Genomic DNA, 15,836 nt, shown 5'->3' on the forward strand with positions numbered 1-15,836 from the left:
CAGTGGATAGAGCTTCGGCCTGCGGACTGAAGGGTCCGAGGTTTGATTCTGGTCAACTACCTTGATTGCGGGCACATCCCCAGTAGAGGGTGTGCAGGAGGCATCGATCAATGATTCTCTCTCATTGATGTTTCTAACTCTCTATCCCTCTCCCTTCCTCTCTGTAAAAATAAAAATACCCTGGAAGACCAATGGAGCTGACCTCAGGCCCTCTTTGAAGTGGTTCATTACACCCGGCTCAACCACATCCCCAGAGTATTCCAGGGATGCGAATTAGAAAGTAAATGAAAGTTTGACCAACTTTTACTAAATTTTGGGCCAGCTATGATAAATTTTTATTAATGGATCATATCCACTAATACTAAGAATATCAATCACTATGCTTACAATATATGGATAATGAAGACATTAATTATTGTCATTGCTTTCATAGAGGTTTGTATAATATTGCTACCAATTTATAAATACTCAAAGCACCATTCCAGTTTCCAATCATATATATGGCTTAACATTTTTTGAGAGATAGGGTTTTGTGGTTTACATACAACAGTAACAGCATTTCTAACATATCCTTAAATAATTACGGATTGTAAATTATACTTAAAATCATACAAAAAACTTTATGTATATATGAATCATATGTATATCCTATTTAATATACCCCATTTGGATTGGAAGCTGCCATTTAATATTGACATTTTGTGAATTTCATATGCATCCATCTATTGTTGAGGTCATATGCTCTTTTTTTCCCCAAATTTGTAAGACTTTATTAAAACAATTATAATATATTCTTACCATTCACATCTCCACTGCATCTCCACTGAGTGGCCAGATTATTATGATCCCTGAACGCATAATAATCTGGCCACTCAGTGTATATCCTATATAATAAAAGTCTAATATGCAAATTGTCCCCTCGACCAGGAGTTTGACCAGCAGGCAGGCCAGCCAACCGCCCATATACCCTCCCCCTGGCCAGGCTAGACCCCACCCACTGATGAATTCATGTACCGGGCCTCTAATATATATATATATTGAGTGGCCAGATTATTATGCATTCAGAGATCATAATAATCTGGCCACTCAGTGTATACTTAAGTTCCCTTTTTCATCCTAATATGTTAATGTGTATCTTCCTTCTTTTTTCTTTTTTAAAATTTATTTTTATCCTTGAGAGTATTACAGATGTCCCCCATTTTCCCTCTTTTCTCCCTCTCCATTTGGTTCCTACCACCCCAGGCCTTCACTGCACTATTGTCTGTGTTCATTTAGTTTAGTAGAGCTATGATATTGTCATGGTTAATTTTATGTGTCAGTTCACCTGGGCAACAGGGTGTTTAGACATTTGGTGAAACATTAGTCTGGGTGTTTATATGAGGATATTTTGGATGAGATTAACATATAAATTGGTAAACATTTAACTGAGTAAAGCAGACTGACCTCCTGAATGCACTGTGCCTCATCTAATCAGTTGAAGGCTGCATACAACTAAAAGGGTTATCCTCCGTTGAATAAAAGGGGGTTCTTCCTGGTGACCTTCAACCCAGGACACTGGCTTGTTCCTGACTTTCAGACTCAAACTGAAATATTGGTTCTTCTTGAGTCTCAAGCCTGCCAGCCTCTGTACTAGAACTACACCATTGGCCCTCCTGTTTATCAGGCCTTCAGACTCAGACTGAAATGAACATCTCTTATTTTCTATTTATTATAGTTTTAAAAAGACCTTCAAACATCTAAACCAATGCAACCCACTCAAATGAAACTCTTGGAATGGGGAAAACATTGAAATTACATACCAAATAAATTTCTGAATCATTCCCCTTCTAGTGGTGTGTGGTGATGTGTGGTGTGAGCTTTAGCCTGTGAATCATTTATTTGCATTGTCAGATGAAAAGAATGATTGTTCATTCATAGTTTTTCATCTTAACCTCAGCCTTCTTGAAACACAATTCACTAAATAACTATGTTTCAACTATAGGGAGTGAGGGAGAAAAGTATTTAATTTTACTTTTCAACTAATTTAGGGGTGGAAGTAATTGATATGTGAAATACTCTGAAGCAACAGGAAGATTTAAGAATAGGAATAAAATGGTGAATAAATGCACAGGGCTCAAAATAGAAGAAATCATTCGAATATTTGAGAATAGAGGGAGTAAAATACTTAACAGGGTTATAAAGGATTGGAGCAATATGATGATTCATTTCATGTGTCAATTTGTCTAGGCCCTGGTACCCAGTTATTTGGTAAAACGTTATTCTAAAAATACTGTGAAGGTATTTTGTAGATGCATTTAACATTTAAAGCAGTAGACTTTGAGTTAAGCAGATTGCACTTCATAAGTTGAGGGTGGGCCTCATCCAATCAGTTGATGGCCTTAAGAGAAAAGACTGACCTCCCTAGAATAAGAGGGATTCCACTATCAGATGGCCTATGGCTTAGAACTGCAACATGAACTCTTCCCTAAGTCTCCAGCCTTTCAGCCCACCCTAAAGATTTTGGACTTGCCAACCTCCACAATCATGTAAGCCAATTACTTAAAATCACTCTCTTTCTTTGTCTCTCTTAACATATATAGAGAAATGTACATCTCTTATTGTATCTGTTTCTCTGGTGAATCCAGATTAATACAGGCAGATTTCCAGAAACAAATCATTTTGGTATTTTAACATAGTGTATTTTTTTAAAGAAGCACTCAATATTGCTACTTTATTTCTGAAGCTGAAATATTAAATTCCCAAGACAACTATAATTCAGTGGCAATAACCCTAAAAACTATTCTCTCAATAATATAAATAGGTTTACTTTCACTTCTCATTCTTTCAGTCATAAAAGTTAAGTATTGTTTATTTTTTTCCAAAGAATTTATTTTTGCCAGAGCTAGGAAGCCTCATTGATTGTTTATTTCCTGGCTTTACCTTTTTCCCTTTGTGTTTGAGAGTCAAAACCATAATTAGAACTCAATCTGCCCTAATTATCCTGAGAGTGAAAATGGGGTGAGCCAAACAACTTGAAAACTGAAACTGCTCCCATGAATTATGATGGATATTTACTGGAAGAGAAGAGATCACTTCCTGAGAAACTTAAAAGCATTATAAGATCCTACACACAATCTCCACAGCAATGATTCTATTGCCAATGGAACTGTGAATTGTTAGAACATTTCCTCAGTACTCCATTTCTTCATTTATGCAAGTAAAGTATACTGACTTTCAACTGTGAATAAAGTAGAAAGATGTATAAGATATGACCCCTACCTTTAAAAAGGTTGTCATTACATGTTCTCACTATGAACAAAATAAACTGATGAGCAAAATAGATTCAGAGGCATAGAAACATAGAACAGACTGAGGAAACTCAGAGAGAAGGCAGGAGTGGGGAGTGCAGGGGAGAGATTAACCAAAAAATTCATATGCATATATGCATAACCATGGACACAAGACAATAGCTTAGTGAAGGCCTGGTGTGGTGGTGGTGAGTACAGGATGGAGGGGGTCAGTGGGGAAAAAAAGGGAACATCTCTAATACTTTCAACAATAAAGATTAAAAAAAAGATTGGTGTCCAAGAGAGAAGGAGAGATGTGGAGAAAATTTAGTACAAGAGTACTAGAGGCATAGTGATGGAAGTATGTGTAGTGCATATGTATATATTGGAGACCAATTTTCTCATCTTTATATAGAAACAAAGAAATGCTGGCTCCAGATTTTATTCCAAGATCATCTCTGATTGGGCACTGGTAATGATTATTTTTTTTAAAATGGCTGCTAAAAAATTCAAATTATATAAATTCCTTGTACAATTTTTCTGCCACCAGAATTTTTAAAATTCTGCTCTAAATGGTGAGCTGCCATACCGTGTGCATCCGTTTGTCTGAGGGGACCCAGAGAATAGTCTATTTTGTTTTAAAAATCACACCATTAGCTTCCCTCATATTATACACCTGTCACTTCATCAGTGGCATTTCTGAACTATATTTCATTCCCTCTTTAATACATATTTATAATTCTCAGCCAATTATGTGTTTGAGAAGTAGGTGGAAGAGAGTATGTATACTAGATGGACTTGCCACAATTTCCAAATTGTCTTTATCAGCAGCTACACACATCCCCCAGCTGCTATACCTGTGAACTGCTAATGGCTCACAGCTGCCTACCTGCCTACTTCCTGGGAAATTTGTCCTCAGATGACAGCAATTCTCGGGAATATTATCAACTTCCCCACCACAGCCTACAGCTAATGCCTGAGTGAGTAGTTGATACTAGATATGATAGATTAACCTCTTATCCTAAAAGGTTACACCCAATCCCATGGGATCCAACCAAGGCTATTCTGCACCAGGGGTCACATCCTGTTTACCTCTTTCTACTTCCCTCTTCTGCTTCACACACTCTCTAGAGATTCATCTGAACAGCATTCCCTCAATAAATCGTGTGCATACGGATCCCTTTCTCAGGCTCCATTCCTAGGCAATATAACCGAACCCAGTTAATCTCATAACTGAAGGTTATGTGTTGTTTGTCTTATAGACAGAAGCAGGCTGAGAGCAAGGGAGTAGCTCATGATTATTTGCTGCTTGGGAAGGAAATAATCAGTGAACCTACAGTCCATAATCTCCATTTACTAGTGAATCCTCAACTAAGAAAGAAGGTAGGCAGGACAAATCCCCTGATAAACATGGGAGACAGAGAAGGTGCACTAAAAGGCCTGAAGACAGAACTGGGAGGGTATGAAGGTGCCATAGATGGAGAGAACCAAGGCAGGGGGGGAAGTGGCACATTGAAAAGTGTGACTGGAGAGATTATTTGATAGTTGTCACCTTAACCTGAGTCTATAGCTAGGATGATATTATATATGATTGAGTTATGGTGCCCTCATTCTTTGCCCAATTTTAATTGGCCATGCCTCATGGGAAACCTTTGGAATTATCTTAGCCCTTCTTAAACATTAAGCAACCCAGAATTCCAGGACGCATCAAGAGATAACTGCTCTAATAAAGCAAATAATTGAGGTAGAAGTGTTGATTCTTACAAGCTCCCTTAACAGTTTTATCTGGCTCCAGCCCATAAGGCAGATGGTTTTTGGACATTAATAGTAGTCTGAGGAGGATTTAAAAAACTGTTTTTGTTTTTTTTTTTTTGTTAGCTTCAGTAATATTTGATACAGTAAAAACTATGCAGAAAGGCTAAAGGAGATTGGTATGCCATTTTATGTTTTATTAATGATTTCTTTTCCATCTCAATTTTCGAGCCTAGAGCATAGTGACATTCACGGATTGACACTGATATGTTTTTGTGCAGAAATATTTGAATTTGCTGATGTATTGTCATAATTTAATGAGATTCAACTTGACTCGATAACCATTAAGAGCAAGTCAGAGCACCACATTTCTGACTTCATGAGACCTGCTCCTTGGAGGATGCTCAGAGGCCCTATGAGCCTTGATCAACATTATAATAAGTAAATAGTAACTGCAGCTGAAATTTGACCCACTTCTAAATTGGGAACTATGTGGGCAGAAGCAACTAGCAATATTCCTCAGACTATGAGAAGCAAAGTATTTCTCAGATGTTTGGGCAAAAATCATATTGCTCATCTAGAAATCTTGTTGGACGTAATTCACAAATCACCAAAAGAAATTTGCATTTTAATGAGTTTTTGAGCAGAAATAAGTGTTGAAAATTTTACAAAGGGCAGTGGCACATGTAGTTTTATTCTGTTCTTATGAACCAACTGCTCAGATGATATCAGAAATATCTACAACCACAATATACTCATGCTGCAGCTTTTGACAAAAATCAAATACCTTACTCAATGATACCCCTCAAGTTTTAACCTCAAAAACTGCCCATTTGAAAAACAATTGCTAGCTTGTTGCTTGGCCTTTGCCAGACACTGCCCTCACCATAGAAAAGCATCATCTATTTTTTAAAAATATATATATTTGTATTGAGTTCAGAGAGAAAGGGAGAGGGAGAGAGAGAGAGAAACATCAATGATGAGGAAGAATCAGATTGGCTGCCTCCTGCACACCCCCAACTGGGGAATGGAACCCAGGCATGTGCCCTGATCATAATCTAACTGGAATCTGACTGTGACCTCTTGGTTCATAGGTAGATGCTCAACCACTGAGCCACACCAGCCGGGCAAGGCATCATCTAATTTGAGGCTGGTAATACAGATTGAGTTTTGGGTGATGCCAAGGAGACTGCCCAGTAGAAAAGAACTAGCTCAGCAGATTCTTTTACATAAAGTAGATGTGGTATACTCAAGAGCATGCCAAAGGGGGATGTCTGGGGGCATCCAGCACATATAGGAGCAAGTTGATTTATTATCTATAGGGACAATGATAGAGGCCTCTGAGGATCTTCCTGGCTCCATCACTGAACCTTGTGATTTTTCTCCCAGCTGAGCAAGGCCTAGTTCACTAGCTGAATTGGAAGCCATGTTGCTATATGGAAATCAACAGCATCCTGAAGAGGAGAAGCCTTAAAGGAAGAAGTCAACAAAAATCTGTACAATGGGCAGAGCTAGGGATTACCTATTTAACATAGGACTTGATGTAAATCTCTTACCTACAGGCAGTTATTTGGATATTTACAAACTCCATGGCTATAGCCAGTGGCCTTGCCATATAGTCAGGCAAATAATACCTAGGTGACTTAATAGAAAGAATATCCATGTATAGTCATGTCTATTAAAAGTTCTCAGTTGCTGGCTCAAAAGTGAGGGTTAGAAGTCTGAAGCAGCTGTCTTAATCATAGCCCAAGCCAGAAGCTATCTTGGTTCCTGAAACCAATAAGCATGAAGAAACTTAAGTCATGCACTAATGGGCTTACAGATGACACATTACCTTTGTATCTACTGATTCATGTGAACAGAAACTACATCTTTGTCTAAAACAAGGGCGGGGAACCTTTTTCATGCCAAGGGCCATTTGGATATTTATAACATTATTTGTGGGACATACAAAATTAGCTACTTAAAAATTAGGCTGCTATATTTGATCAAACTTTTAATTAACTCATTCCTAATGCTTTGGCAGGGCCAGACCAAATGATTTTGTGGGCCTTGTACTATCTGCAAGCTGGATGTCCCCTACCCCTGGTCTAAAAGAAAGAAAGCCTTGAATAAGTTTGATCGAGGGCAAGGCCCTGTGCATATTTGGCAAGTGGACTGTATTCTTCCATTACTGGCGGTCCCAGGAGGCTACAAGTGGGTTTTAACTGGGGTTAAAACTACACTATAATGGGTTTGTTCATCCTGTAACAGAAGCAACATTGGAGAATACAATTAAAGACCTGGAAGAACAAATTATCCATCAGTTTGGCTCAGTTGGGTATATTTCTTCTGAATAAGATGGGTTTTCCTTCTACCAATATACAGAAATGAACAAAGAAAAATAAATAATGTTGCATGACTATTCCACATTCCTTTTCACTCTTACAGCAGTGGCTTCATGGAAAAGTGGAATGGTATCTGAAACCCTTGTTTTACAAAAAATGTTGAAAGAAAACATAAATGTTGAATTTAGTTATTCAAAAGATTGGCTATGAAGGGAAGTAAAGCTAGGACTACACTGAAATTATTTCTAAAATCTGGAGATAGGAATGGTGAATGGAGAGAATGTACTTATAGTTCTTTATAAATTCCTCATCAGAAAGGGATGAGGCTAAAGCACAACCCTTTCTATATTGCTTATCTGGTGATACCAGGCTTGGGTTTAAAATTGCCTTATAAAGGTAATATAATATCCATGTTGTTAATTTTGACAATGTGTATTCCCAAAGGTACTTTTGGGTAAGTCAGAACTTCATTCTATGCAACCAAGTTTGGGTTAACTATAAATATGATTTCATTTCTAAGCAGCAGGGATAGTTTTATGTTCCTTTACTTTTCAAATACTATGACATTTGGAACAGACACTGAGAAGTTGGTAACAGTTTATTCCAGAATTCAGTTTCTCTCACAAGAAGATAAACTAGCCATTTGGTCTGGCCCTGCCAAAGCATTAGGAATGAGTTAATTAAATGTTTGATCAAATATAGCAGCCTAATTTTTAAGTAGCTAATTTTGTATGTCCCACAAATAATGTTATAAATATCCAAATGGCCCTTGGCATAAAAAAGGTTCCCCACCCTTGTTTTAGACAAAGATGTAGTTTCTGTTCACATGAATCAGTAGATACAAAGGTAATGTGTCATCTGTAAGCCCATTAGTGCATGACTTAAGTTTCTTCATGCTTATGGGTTTCAGGAACCAAGATAGCTTCTGGCTTGGGCTATGACTAAGACAGCTGCTTCAGACTTCTAATTCATAGAAAAGCTAGCATTGAGAAAATCCCAGAATTCCAGGGATGAGGCTAAAGCACAACCCTGGACCACAGGGACCCAGGAGTACTCCATGAAAAGGTAAGAGGAACCACTATACTCTGGCCATACCTCCCCTCCCACCTCCTGGAACTGAGAGGGTCCCCCTGGGCTACAGTTTCTCCAGTGGGAAAAAGAGTACACATAATGTCGGTTGTCTTAATCCAGCATCTTGAAGGGGTTCAGGAATTTGGAGAAGGTGTTGTGTGTAAATTAATCAAGAGTCCAGTGAGGAAACATAATTTTGGAAGACATTTTGGGGAGCCAGAGAAAACTTAGCTAAAGAAACCAAGTTCTTCTGTCTCTCTGGAGCCCTTGCTTTTTATTAACACAAATTGTCCTAAAGCAAGGTAGATATACATATCAAAGGCCAAGGTTTAGTATACAGAGGCATTGTTGGATTGGAGAAACTGCCTACGGCTGTTCAGGTGTTTGGCCAGTAGGAGGCAATAACATGTAGATTAAAATGTCCTCAAGCAATCATTTATGCATCCTTTTCAGGTTTGGGGAAATGCCCTCAGCCATTCCAGATGATTCAGCCCTGCTGACATGCTGGAATTAGCTTCTGGCACACACAAGGTGCATATACAACTAGCTCCTCCAGTGTTGTGGGGCACTTCTCAGAAGGCCCACTTAGGTCTTTCTTCACAGAGATCACTGGAGAAATCTTCAAGGCTTGATCACTGGGGATCACATAGAGACAGAAAAGGGTTGAGGCTTATAGCAACTGGATCTTGAGGGACCATTTTTCTTCTTTGCAACAGTGCCAGAGCAGAGCCTGGGGGCCTCATCTGGCCTGGGAGCTTGGGAGGCAGTTCTATCTCATTCTGGCCCCCAGCTAACAAGCCATACAAGCAAGGGGGCCCATTCTATGTTCCATTCAGTCAGGGAAGCAAATCCCTAGTCCTGCCCAACTGATGAGTATAGTCTGTAGCCTCATCCAACCAAGAAGCTTGACCAGAGAATCTATAGCTGTGCTTGGTTAGTGAGCCAGGACAGGGGTACTGCCCAACTGTTAGTATAGACTCTGGCCCCACATAACCAGGAACCCTGAATGCTAGGGTGGGGCAGGAACTAGGTGGAGGGGAGTGATGGCATAAAAAATGGAGGACATCTGTAATACTTTCAACAATAAAGATTACATAAAGAAGACAAAAAATGGTCAACCAAGACACAAAAAGATACTCAACTTGATTTGCATTTCCTTGATGCTAATCAAAACGTTAGTGAGATATCACCTCACACCTGTCAGAATGGCAAGTACCAAAAAGACCAGAGAGAGTAAGTGCTGGGGAGGATGTGGAGAAAAGGGAATCCATGTACACTGTTGATGAGAATGTAAATTGGTATATCTGTTATGAAAAACAGTATGGCATTGTTTTAAAAAATTAAAAATAAAATTACCATATGATCCAGCAAATTACTCTCTTAAAGAAATGTTAATTGCAGCATTACTTATAATAACCAAGATGTGGAAACAATCTAAGTGTTCACCAATGGCTGAATGGATGAGGAAGATGTGGTAAATATATGCAATGAAATATTATTCAGCCATGAAAGAAGGAATTCCTGCCATTTGTGACAATATGCATGAATACTAAGTGAAATAAGTCACACAAAGGAAAACATATTGTATGACCTCACTTATATGTGGAATCTTAAAAACAAACAAACTCAGAGAGTAGATTGATGATTGCCATGGGTGGGGAGGGGCTGGTGGTGTTGGGGAAATGGGTGAAGGTAGTCAAAAAATACAAACTTCCAGTTATAAGATGAATAAGTTCTGGGATGAAATGTACAGCATGGTGACTATAGTTAACAATACTGTATTGTATATTTAAAAGTTGCTAAGAGATCTTAAAAGTTCTCACTACCCTCCCCCCCAAAAAAAATTTGTAACTATATGAGGGGATGGATTTATTAACTAACCTTCTTGTGGAAATCATTTTGCAATGAATACATATATCAAATAATCACATTGCACATCTTAAACTTACACAATGTTATATGTTAATTATATCTCAATAAAGCTGGAGAAAATGTTTTAAAAATAAAATACTCTTCTTCCTGGAGGTGGGGCCAAGGAGCATCCACGAGCATAAATGCTGTTCTTAAAGGCTACGTGGGTAAAGGTACATCTGTCGAGTCAAAAAATTCAACCATGGAGGGAAGTGTGGTGTCAAAAGGTAATAATCAAAATCAGTAAGAGATCATAGAAGAAGGAAAGGGTACTTACAAGGGGATAACAATACCATGCTATTTCCATTAGGACATTCGGGAACAAGAGAATAGTACTCATAACTATCTCAGAGCTAACACTGGCTAGTATTGGGAGGATTTAACTCATAGATCCTTTTTATTAAAAAGTAAAACTTTCCTGGAAACTACTCAACAAAATTTCTTATGACTATTATTAGGTGCAAGGGAGCTGAGGGAACTCAACTGTCTCGATAGTTATAAGCCTAACCAGTGGTCATGGACAACAGGGGGGTGGGGGAATATGTGAGGAGGGGTTCGGGATGGGAATAGAGGGATGAAGACAATTATATGATACCATAACCAATAAAGATATTTTTTAAAATGTCAGTTATATCTCAATTTTAAAAAATTAGAAAAAAAAGAATAAAGGGAATTGAAATGGCTGTGGGTTTACCTCATTAATGGTATCTTCCACTGAGGGTGAGCAGGGGTGGTGATCAGATTTATATTTTTGAAAGGTCATTATATCTGTAGAGTAAAAGATGGAGAAGAAAAGGCAAATTCTGGAGCTAGGGAAATCAGTTAGCAGGCAGTTGTGAGAGGAGAGGGAATGAGGCTGAAACTAAACCTGTGGTGGTAGGCATTGAGGAGGAGGTAATGTATGAGTGATAAAGTGGAGGTATATACTTGTCAGAACATGGTCACTAGATAGGAGAGACTAGGAAAAGGAGAGAAAGGACACTTAGGTTGTGACCAGGGTGAATACTGATGTTAATGAAAGAAGAATGTAGAAGATGAAGGTGATTCATTTGTCATTTTGTTCCCATCTAATTCCACTTATTTTTCACCCTCTACTTTTTAATGCCGTTTTATTTTTATTTTTGGACTATAGTATCCTAAACTAAAGTAAAATGGGTCTGAAATGTTATTGCAAATGTGACATTTATTTTAATCCCAAACCGTGTAACATTAGTGTCATGGAAACCTATATATAGATCTTAGTGTTACAAGGCTTATAATTACTTATAGAATTCCTGTTTCAAGCCTCCAACTTGTTACATCCCAGAAGAACCTTATTAGGACCTAAGGAAATAATTATGAGAAAATTCTTTGTAAACTGCAAAATGTGGGGAGAAATACAGCCTCTGATCCTTATATTTATGAAAATGAGAATAAATTTTTACTTCATTAAACAGGGAACATTATGTACAAAACACTTCTAATTCTCAACCCCTTCCTCACACTTCCCTATGAGAAGAGGAATGGTGAATTGGTGAGACAAAACTGAACTTCTGGGTTTCTCTCACTTTAGATCAGCCTGGCTGCAGACAGGCTCATTCTAGTCTTCTCTCCTACTCCTGGCAGTGGTAGAGCAGGCCTAGCCTCTGTGGGGGAGGGTCAGTTTACATCGACAGTGTAGTATTTAAGCAACTCGTCGCAGTTGCATATTTCATCTACATTCTCCAATCCAGCTTTTGGCTAGAGTATATTGATATTTTGATCTCCATCAGCCTCGCTATGAGTCTAATTAACAGCCTATATCCAAAGGGAGAGGAAGAGAATTATCTAGATCCCAACCCTGTCCATTAAAATCACCTCCAGTGAAGATTTTCAAAACCTTACCCAATAACTTGCCTCAAATACAAGTATGTTTCTTCTTTCTTCTTTCCTCTTTTCTAGGAGTTTCTAATAAGAGTCTCCATTCAATACTAAATATAGAGAATACTGTTGTCATTGATGGGATAGAAAAATGGCAGAGGAAATACTTCACATTCCAATTCTATCTGATGGAGAGAGATTAAACACACAGGAGAAATCCCACTTCTGGGCATTGTTAGATTCAAGATATTAGGAATGTCTTTATAGAGTCTTATTGTGGTAAGCAGTTAGACAGGAGCAGAGCAAGGAGGATGGGCCAAGGAGAAAGCCCTGAGTGCCTAGCAAAGGACAATTGTAGGGTGGAACCTTGCCCCCGCATGACCTTTCCTCCCTTAGCATCTCACTGGTCATGTGATTTAGACCCCCTGATTTTTCCTTCCTAGAGATAACTTTTAGGCCTCAGTTGTATTTCAGCTTCAGGCCCAGAAAAGCAGCAAAACCAGGCAAGAAAAGCCATGGCTGACCTCAGGACCAGCTACATTGAATACTGATCCCCTGCTCTGGTGCTGACCAATCAATCAGTGGAGACCTAGACCCTGAAAGGGCACGCTTGGAAAACTGCTAAATATTTTATTAAAATCTTCCCCTAGGACCTCCCCTAAAAACTACACCCTTAAAACCCTAGGACTAAGGACTCAGTGAGCTCTCCCTCCCAGGAGCATGCCTACACCATTCCCCTGGGGGTGTCACCTGTACCTTCCTCACTCCCAAGTTCCAAGAGCCCTCCCTTCCTTTGTCCCTACACCTTGTTTCTTAAGCCTATTTCTTCTAAAAATTACTTCTTCCACTTCTGTAATTTTATAAGTAATGTTCTCTTACAGTTTGAGCCATGGCTCCAACTCTTTCCTAGCCAGAACCCAAGTACTGAGGTTGCCGAACCCAGGTCCTGGCTAACCAAATGGGTTTAACACTTGGTGCCATTCCTACCCCCCCCCCCCCCCATCCCTCCTCAACATTAGTAATGATATTACATGCATATCTAAGCTCCAAGATATCTGAATTTTATATTAATACTAGTGGCCTGGTACATGGGTTTGTGCACATTGAATTAGAAGGTGACCAGCAGGGCGGGACTGGGTGAGATGGGCCAGACACACCCTGGAGTCAACCTCCTGTGGTCCCTCCCAAGTTGGCTGCACCTGAGGTGGTGCTGTGGCTCAAAAACATCTTCAGAGTGAGCAGGGTCCCTCCAGAAGGTGAGGTCCCTGGGCCTGGCCTGTGGGGATCAGGCCGAAACTGGCTCTCCGACATCCCCTGAGGGGTCCTGGAGTGTGAGAGAGCATTCCACAAAGTTGCTGTCGTACAGGATGTGGAACACAAACACAAGTGTACAGTAAACCAAATTCTTGGGACCGACAGTGCCCCAGCAACAACATAACCCACAGCCGAAGTTGGAATTGTGCAGCCCTGCGAGGAATCAGGTTCCCTCCTCTATGGTTTCAGGGTGTGTCACCTGAGAGCCACCACTGCCAAATCACTGCAGCTCAGCAGCTCCTGCATTGAGCATCTGCCCCCTGGTGGTCAGTGCGCATCATAGCTACCAGTCAGATGGACACTTAGCATATTAGCCTTTTATATATATACTAGAAGCCCGGTGCACGAAATTCGTGCACGGCAGGGGGTTGTCCCTCAGCCCAGCCTGTACCCTCTCCAATCTGGGACTCCTGGAGGGATGTCCGACTGCCCGTTTAGGCCCGATCCTGGTGGGATCGGGTCTAAACGGGCAGTCGGACATCCCTCTCACAATCCAGGACTGCTGGCTCCCAACTGCTTGCCTGCCTGCCTTTTTGATTGCCCCTAACCACTTCTGCCTGCCAGCCTGATCACCCCCTAACCACTCCGCTGCCAGCATGGTTGATGCTTAACTGCTCCCCTGCCAGCCTGTTTGCCCCCAACTTCCCTCCTCTGCCAGCCTGGTCACCCCAAACTGCCCTCTCCTGCAGGGTTGATCACCTCCAACTGCCCTCCTCTGCCGGCCTGGTCACCCCAAACTGCCCTCTCCTGCAGGGTTGATCACCTCCAACTGCCCTCCCTTGCAGGCCGGGTGCCTCCCAACTGCCCTCTCCTGCTGGCCATCTTGTAGTGGCCATCTTGTGTCCACATGGGGGCAGGATCTTTGACCACATGGGGGCAGCGATATTATGTGTTGCAGTGATGATCAATCTGCATATTACTCTTTTATTAGATAGGATAGAGGCCTGGTGCATGGGTGGGGGCCAGCTGGTTTGCCCTGAAGGGTGTCCCGGATCAGGGTGGGGTTCCCTTGGGGCGTGGGGCGGCCTGAGCGAGGGGCCTGTGGTGGTTTGCAGGCCAGCCACGCCCCCTGACAACCCAAGTGGAGGCCCTGGTATCTGGGATTTATTTTCCTTCTACAATTGAAACTTTGTAGCCTGGAGTGGAGCCAAGCCTGCTGCTCCCTCCGGGCGGCAGCCATTTCTGTGGCAATTAATTCACCTTCTACAATTGAAACTTTGTAGCCTTAAGCGGGTGAGCCCGGCCAGGGTGTGAGGAAAGCTTTGCTTCCCCTGTTGCCGCCGGCAACCCTGGCCTGCTCTCTCAAGCTCCATTCTGCCGCCATTTGTTTGAATTTGTTTACCTTCTATAATTGAAACTTTGTAGCTTGAGTGGAGGCTTAGGCCTGCAATGGCTATGGAAAGCTTGGCTTGCTCTGTTACCTGGGAAACCTTGCTCTCTGTGGCTGTAGCCATCTTGGTTTGGGTTAATTTGCATATTTGCCCTGATTGGCTGGTGGGCTTGGCTTATGTAGTGGAGTGATGGTTAATTTGCATATTACCATTTTATTAGAGAGGATATATAGATATCTTAACCATGTCAAGTTGTCTATGTCTGTTGAGAGGCTCACATCATGGTGGAAACTCACAGGAAACTGCTGGCCTAATAAGTTTTTGTTCCTTTTATTATTATTATTTATTAGTCCTTATCCAAGGGTACTTTTTCCATTGAGCTTTAGAGAGTGAAAGGGAGGGAGGAGGAGAGAGAGAGAGAGAGAGAGAGAGAGAGAGAGAGAGAGAGAGAGAAGAGAGAGAGAGAGAAAGAGAGAGAGAGAGAAACATCAATGTGAGAGAAACCCATTGACTGGTTTCTTCCTGCATGTGTCTCAACTGGGGCCTGGGGTTGAACCTACAACTGAGGTACATGCCCTTGACTGGGAATTTAACCTGAGACCCTTTAGTGGGAGGACTGATACTCTAACCACTGAGAAAACTGGCCAGGGCAGTTTTTGTTCCATAAGAGAATATAATTTATGAGTGCAAGGCATTCTTTCTCTGCTCCCACATTCCAATTTCAGAGTCACACTTTTTTTTTTAGGTGCTAGGCCAATCACACTTAGAGAATAAGGTCTATTTTAATAAGAAATACAATTTTAAAATCCTAGAATGAGGCAAAAATTTGGCTCAGTATCAATGATGGGCACTGGAGCTGCTTTCATCCCTTTGAAATGGGAATTTTTAGGAGTGAAAAAGCAGATTTAGGAAATTTTAGAAAGTAAGGGGACCTTGGAAGAAGCACAGGGCTGCAGAGCAGCAGATGGTATATTTCCGTAGAATGAGGGAGCTGGAAACAACAGAAGGTCTATATTTACAAAATA

This window comes from Cnephaeus nilssonii (assembly GCF_951640355.1).
Source record: "Cnephaeus nilssonii genome assembly, chromosome: 3".
NCBI lineage: Eukaryota > Metazoa > Chordata > Mammalia > Chiroptera > Vespertilionidae > Cnephaeus > Cnephaeus nilssonii.